Source organism: Dipodomys merriami, unplaced genomic scaffold, assembly GCF_024711535.1.
Source record: "Dipodomys merriami isolate MVZ:Mamm:240054 unplaced genomic scaffold, mDipMer1.0.p SCAF_347, whole genome shotgun sequence".
Lineage (NCBI taxonomy): Eukaryota > Metazoa > Chordata > Mammalia > Rodentia > Heteromyidae > Dipodomys > Dipodomys merriami.
The window spans coordinates 1,101,249-1,108,216 of NW_027205015.1; the positions used below are offsets into that span (position 1 = coordinate 1,101,249).

The following is a 6,968-nucleotide window of genomic DNA, read 5'->3' on the forward strand; positions in this document are numbered from 1 at the left end:
TTCCTTTTTGAAAAGTCTCAGGCAAAGCCCAGCATGACTAAGGAAGTTGAAATCTGAGGCTCTTGGTTTGAAGCCAGTCTGAGCAGCAAAGTCTGAGGTTCTTTTATTTTCCATTGGTTGTGGGGCCTGAACTCTAGGCCTAGGCGCTGTCCCTCAGCATTCCAGCTTAAGGTTAGCGCTCTATCAATTGAGCTGCAGCACCATTTCCGGCTTTTTTTTTATATGTGGTTCTGAGGAAACAAATCCAGGGTCTCATGCATGCAAGGCAAGCACTCAACCACTGAGCCAACTTCCCAGCCGGAGTCTGAGATTCTTAACTCCAATTAATCACCAAGAAGCTGGAGTGGTAGGACTTTAGCCTTGAGTAAAACAGGGCAAGTTCAATTCTTCGTACTGGTAATTACATGCACAAGTCTCATGGACGTTTTTGGTAGGTCTGGCTTTGAACTGCAGCCCTTAGATTTCAGCATCCTGGGTAGCTAGGATTTACAGGCATAAGCAACCATCCTCTGTCTTATTTTACTATTTTTATCCAGCTCTTCCCTTCAACTTCAATGTTTTTTTATTGCGGTCAATAGACCTAATCTCTGGGCCTCATTGCTGTTTCTTAACTATTTTTACGGAGGGTAGGGTTTGAACTCTAGGCCTGAGTGCTGTCTTTGAGCTCTTCAGCTTAAGGTGAATGCTCGAGTTATTCACCCACAGTGTCACTTAGGGTTTTCTGGTGGTTAATTGGACATAAGAGTCTCATGAACTTTCCTTCCCAGGAAGGCTTTGAACCGTGATTTTCATACCTCAGCCTCCTGAGTAGCTAGGAATACAAGACAGAACCACCAGTGTCCTTGTGTTTCTTAGCTTTTTGGCTCAAGGATGATGTTTTACAACTTCCACAGCTCAGCTTTTAGCTTTTTTCTGGCTTATGGACATAAGATTCTAATGTACTTTTCTGTGTAGTCTGGCTACAAACTGATCCTCAGATTTCAGATTCCTGAGGTGCTCCAATTATACACATGAAACACATAACCATTGCCCATTTTAAAATGTTAATATGTTCTTTTTTCCACTTAAAATTTTTTTTCATTTTTTAAAAATTTTTTATTGTATATGTGCTAGTCCTGGGGCTACAAATCAGAGACTGGATACAATGCCAGAACTTTTCCTTCAAGACTAGTGGCTTACTAAATGAGCCAAAGGAAAGCTTGTAGATATACTTGTTTTGTCTTGGTGCTTGAACTAAGGCCCCAGGTGCTGTCCTAAAAAGTGATTAAAAAGTGATTGCCTAGTTTGCCATTTAAGTCACAGCTCAACTCTTTTTTTAATTCTTGGTAGCTAATAGGAGATGAGCCTTATGAAAAGCCCCGCATGAATCAGTTGCCTGAAATCTGAGGATCATGGTTCAAAGCCACCCAGGGCAGGAAAGTCCATGGGACTTTTAGCTCCAATTTATCAATGAAAAGTTGGGAGTGGTGGAGCTCTATCCTTGAACAAAACATTCTCAAGCCATAGGATAGCACACAGATGCACACAGAGAGAAAGCCTTATGGACTTTCTTGTATGGGCTAACTTTGACCCATGCTCCTCAGATTTCATCCTCTCTTCATCCTCTCTCCGTTTAAAATGTTATTGGTCCTGCGGCTTCACCTCTGACTCTGGGACCTATATCTTAGCTTTCACAATCAATACTGGTGTTTTTAACATCTCTGCCACAGCTCAAGGTTTTGTGCTGTGTAACTGGAGATAAGAGTCAAAAGCAGGTTCCTGCCCTGGCTGACTTGACACTGCAATCCTCAGATGTCAGCCTCTTGTGTAGTAAGGATTACACACATGACCAGCAACATTTGGGTCATTTTAAAACTTTAATATGTGCTTGCTTCCACCTCCTTTTATTTTTATTATTTTTTTTATTTTTGCTTGTCCTGGGAGTAGAAATTGAATTTCAGATGCTCTCTCAGTGCATACATGGGACTAACCATAACATTTGGCATTTGTGGGGAAGTTAATTGGAGAGAAGAGCTATGCCAGATTCAGGAGGCTGAAAATTGAAGAAAGTCCTTAATGCTCTCTTCTATAATTAACCACTAAAGGCTAACTTGGACTTCCTATCACTCTACAATCCCTCATGACGGACCTGGTCATCTACAGACACTTTCTTGTAAATGTCATCCTTTGAAAACATGTACAATTCTATTTGTTCCTCATCTTAAGATCTAAACCTACATAGCGCTGATCTCAATTAGTCATGGAATACCAAATATGATAGGAAGACAAACCTGAGAGAGACACATGCAATACAAAAGCAGAGCTTGCTCAGTTCCTCAGCACTCAAAGAGGGGAGGATTTGGAAGGGGGAGGAGAACTTCATGAGCCTTTCTACTCTTTATTTTAGCAGTAGGTTGTGGGAAATGTGTGGTTTTATTTCAACATGAAAATATCTCAATGCATGGCGATCTTGCCTGATGGGTTTATATTTTCTGCATAAATGTTATGGAAACTCATACATAACTCTCTTTTCATCCTGCAGTAAAGGTCAAAGCAGCAGGAAATGGAGATGATAACAGATGATCGCCAGAGTCACAACTTAAGAAGGTTTCAGAGGATGGGGATTTTCCCTTGACTCCTTTTCCACTTTCTTCTTATAGCTTGTAACTGTAGGGTTGATGTTGACAGTTGTTTGTGGGAATTTTTGTTTTTCTCCATATCCAAGTCTTATCTCTGCTTAGTTTGCTTCTCTATGCAGTATTTGACTTGCTCAACTCCTGCCTGATTGCATCAACGAACTCCTCTTTCAGCTTGGTTAGTTCTTTTCTGATCTCATCTAAAATATCCTGCTTCAGTCTGTCACAGTCAAGGCTTTCTGTCTGGACCCCGTCGGCACTGGGCTGGGACAAGGGTGTGGACTTATAATGGCTCAAAGGACCTGTAGTCAAAAACAATCTGATTTTTCCTTGGAGAATCTCATCTGGAGATGACGGGTGACTTGCTGCCATTCATTGTATTTGTTCTTTCCCAAGGTTTCCTGGTTGGTTCAGGTGTACTTGTTGATGAGACCTTAGAAGTTACAGGTTCTGATTCTTCATTTTTTGCTTCTATTATTGATCCCTTTTCGGCCATTCTCCTTCTGGCCATCAGGGGACTCATTTCCTCCATTAAGCTGCTACCTGCCAAGAGAACGGGTCCATTTCCACCACCCATGTCTGTTTTAGCTGACACGGAGTTCACATCTGTGAACATCGGGCAAAGAGACATCTTCCACCCATGACAATTTCCTAAGCTTGGCTCCAGCAATCGCAGCTGCAAGTCCAGTTAAAGGACGATTGTCTTCTGAAAAGGATCCCAGAAAAAAAAATACGGATGCTGGAAGGGAGGGGCAGGAGGTGGTACAGGAGAGGGGCTTGATTAGGAAGAGGGGGTGGGGGAAGAGGGCCAGAGGCTAGCAGTGGGGGTTAAGGAGGAGAGAATACAGAGGCCTGGGCTGGACCTGGTGGGAGTGGTGGAGGAGATGGAGATGCAGGTGGTCCCAAGATAACACCCTGCTGGGCTGGAGCCTCCGACAACTGAGAGGCTTCCTGAAAGCCTGGCTCAGAAGCAGAGGGTTCTCCCCGCTCAGAGTTTACAGGGGTCTCCACAAAGGCAGAGGTGGCAGTACTCGGCACTCTGCTCTCTTGATCCCATTCCTCTTGCTCCAGCTGCTCCATCTGCTCCCGCTCCAGCTGCTCCACCTCTCTCTTTCCAACTTCTCTCCAGCCTCTCTCTCTCTACATTTCTCTCTCTGGTCTTTCCCTCTCCATTTTTTCTCTCTCCATCTTGTCCCTCTCCAGCTCCTTCTGACATTTCTGTTCTTGCAGTTGTCTTCTTTGGATGTCCAACTCTTCTTCGTATGGGCCATTTTGAATTTGATCAGGCAGTTGTGAATTTTGTCTAGGCAATGTTGGTCCTGCCTCCTGTGAATTCAGCACTTCTAAGGCAATGCATGCCTTAGATGCCTATGATGCACATAGCACTTGCGAAGACATTAGCATCCTCTTTGCTGCCATAGTTAAGACTGTACATCTGCTTGGCATCTCACCACTGGTCGAAGGTCTGTGTTGCTTGATTATACTTTAATCCTTTGGGGATGGCACAGTTGATCACCAATTGATGATCCTGGATCTTCCTGCCCAGCACTCTGAATGTGTTGTTGCCTGTATGATGATGGATATGAACTCTGCTGAACCACAGCTGGCATCCACTTTTATTGGCATCATCACAAGCCAATGCAGCAGCTCTTGCCTGACTCATTGAGCCAGCAGGCCTGATGCATGCGGCACGGGAGTGGGCTCCTCTGGGACCGCAGGGTTGGCTCATTCAGTGCTTCTCTGCTATACTGGTGGCCAGCTACTCCATCACCTGCTGTCGCGCCGGCCAGGCCTGGGTTGCAGGGTAGGTGGGCCGCTTTGGCTGCCTGCTGCTGCCGCTGCTGCTGCACAGGCCCCTGAGGACCGCGAGGACCAAGAGGACTGCAGCCGTCCCAGCCGTTGGAGGATAGTGGGGCATGCCAGGAGGCGCTGGTGCGGGGCGTGTGGAACACTCAGGCTCTTCCCTCGCCCCTGCCCTCCCTTACCGCTGTTGCCCTCCCCGTCTCTTCCCCCGTATAAGTAAACTTTTATATCTTACAAAAATAACTTTTACCTGGGGACTGGTGGTTCATGCCTGTAATCCTACTCAAGAGGCTGACATCGAGGATCACAGTTTGAAGCCAACATAGGTAGAAAAGTCTGTGAAATTCTTATCTCCACTACACTACCAAATATACTAGAAGTGTGGCTATGACTCAAGTAGTAAAGTGCTAGCCTTCATCAAATTATCTCAGAGCCCAGGCCACGAGTTCAAGCCCCTGTACTGGTAAAAAAAAGAAAAGTTTCATTAGTTTATATTATACTAGGATTATGGTGTGTGACACCAGTGCTGGGATTCAGAAACAACTTTTGTAGTAGCTGCCACTTTTGATCTTTTCCCTAGGAGTTTTTATGATTGTTTTTATCCATGCCTTATATTTACATTCCACTAATGGAATCATTTTTTTGGTTGGAGGCACATTTCAATAATTCAATAACATATCAAAAAGACATTTTTCGTTATTTTAAATAGAGAAGGGAAACATATGCTGAGTCTGAGCCCAGCAGAGAATGAATGATGGTTTGATTGCAGATATGTGGAATGTATTCCAAGATGTGGGAACCTACCAATTTGGGTGCCTCAGTTATCAGGTCTTCCTGAAGCTTCACAATAAACTTCTATGATGTCATAGCCACCTTTGCTATCACAACCGATAGATGTCAGGCACTGATCTCACCCTTAGGTGGACTTAGATACAGAGGGAGGAAAAAATAATATTTAGAAGAAATGACGATTGACCACAAGACCACAGTTTGATGAGCTTTCCTGATTGAACTTTGAGATTTCATGAGCAGAACAGGCTCATCTCCACACAAGACTACTAAGCACTGAGGACCAGGCATTATTGTAGGCAACTAGAGAGACAGATGTGAATACAGATGTGAATGGCCTGCCTCCATGCACATGTCAAGCTGTTAGAGAAAACCATAAATCAAAATGATAATGTCAATAAATCAGAAGGATGGCCATGCGGGGAGACAGCTTCACTTTGAGGATTGGAGAACAAGACATGATATAATAGTAGGAGGCATCATCCATGCAATGATTGCTTTTCCAGGCTGGCTCCAATCTCAATCACAGATCTCGTCCTCCTGAGTTGCACACTATAGGTGTCAGGCACCTGCAGTGGGCTCTTTAATATAAATATCTATAACCAATGTGTGTTAAGTTTCTTGGAAGTTTTTTGTGAGAAAGGTTAAAAATTAAACATATCATGCACCCTAAACTTTCTTTTCACTATCTTCTAACTATTTCAATATGAACCGTCTTACTCACTTTTTGGAAAAGTCAAGACTTTTTTTTTTTCATTGTTCAAATCCTAGGGAGGGAATAAAAATGACAGCTTCTTTGCCAAAGTACTAGAATGTACTAGTCATTTTAACTGACCAGTTTTGCCAAATAATATGTCTTGCCCTTCATGGATTTTTCATCTTCAATAATGTTAGATGAATAAAACTATAAATAGGAGAAAACCAACCACATAGTAGCAAATTTATCACAATTACATATATAAGCTGTCCACTTTTTACCCAATGAAAACAGTTGCCACAAGCATTAAAAATTTGAATAAAACTTGGAGATTCTTCCTCTTCATAAAGTTGTTTTTTTTTCTTTTTTTCTTCTTGCTTTGTTTGTTTTGGTTGGTTGTTGGCCTTGACCTTTTGGTCTGGGGGCAGTCCCTCAGCTATTCAGCTCAAGGAGAGTGCTCTACCACTTGAACCACAGCACCACTTCTGGTTTTCTGGTGGTTTTCTGGAAGTAGGTCTCACAGAGTTTCCTGACCAGACTGTCTTTGAACTGCAATCCTCAGATCTCAGCTTCCTCAGTAGTAGGATTGCAGATGTTAACCACCAGCAAATGGTCAAAATAGTATTTTTTTCAATTTGGCTAGCTTTAATGATTGCCACGGAAATAAATAGAATGTAAAATTGTTAACTTGTGCTAAAATTTGCAATAGTTTTACCTTGAAGAATAGTGAAACATTTAGAATTACATATTTTGAGAAAATGTAGCTGATTAACTTTTATTGATTTAAAATACTAATATACGTCTCTTTTTATTTAAAATACTAAAATATATCTCTCTTTGAGGACACTGAAGTCTGAGTTCAAAACTTGTACTTGTTGGCAGTCACTCAGAGTTAATTCTGTAAGCTCATTTTTAAATCAATCATAGATTAAATAACTTGAAGCTTACAAGGTGTCTTTTGTTAAGAATAAGTGAAATAAACCTAAACTCCTGCCTTTCAAGTAACAGAAGGAATCTTAACGTCTAGAATGTATAGACTCAAAATATGAAACACACAAAGAACA

General features: G+C 42.4%; 1 pseudogene; it reads right to left on the minus strand.

Moving 5' to 3' along the window:
* Positions 1-2,729: 2,729 nt before the first annotated feature.
* Positions 2,730-4,278, minus strand: LOC138803726 (protein enabled homolog; annotated as a pseudogene).
* Between the last annotated feature and the right edge of the window lie 2,690 nt (positions 4,279-6,968).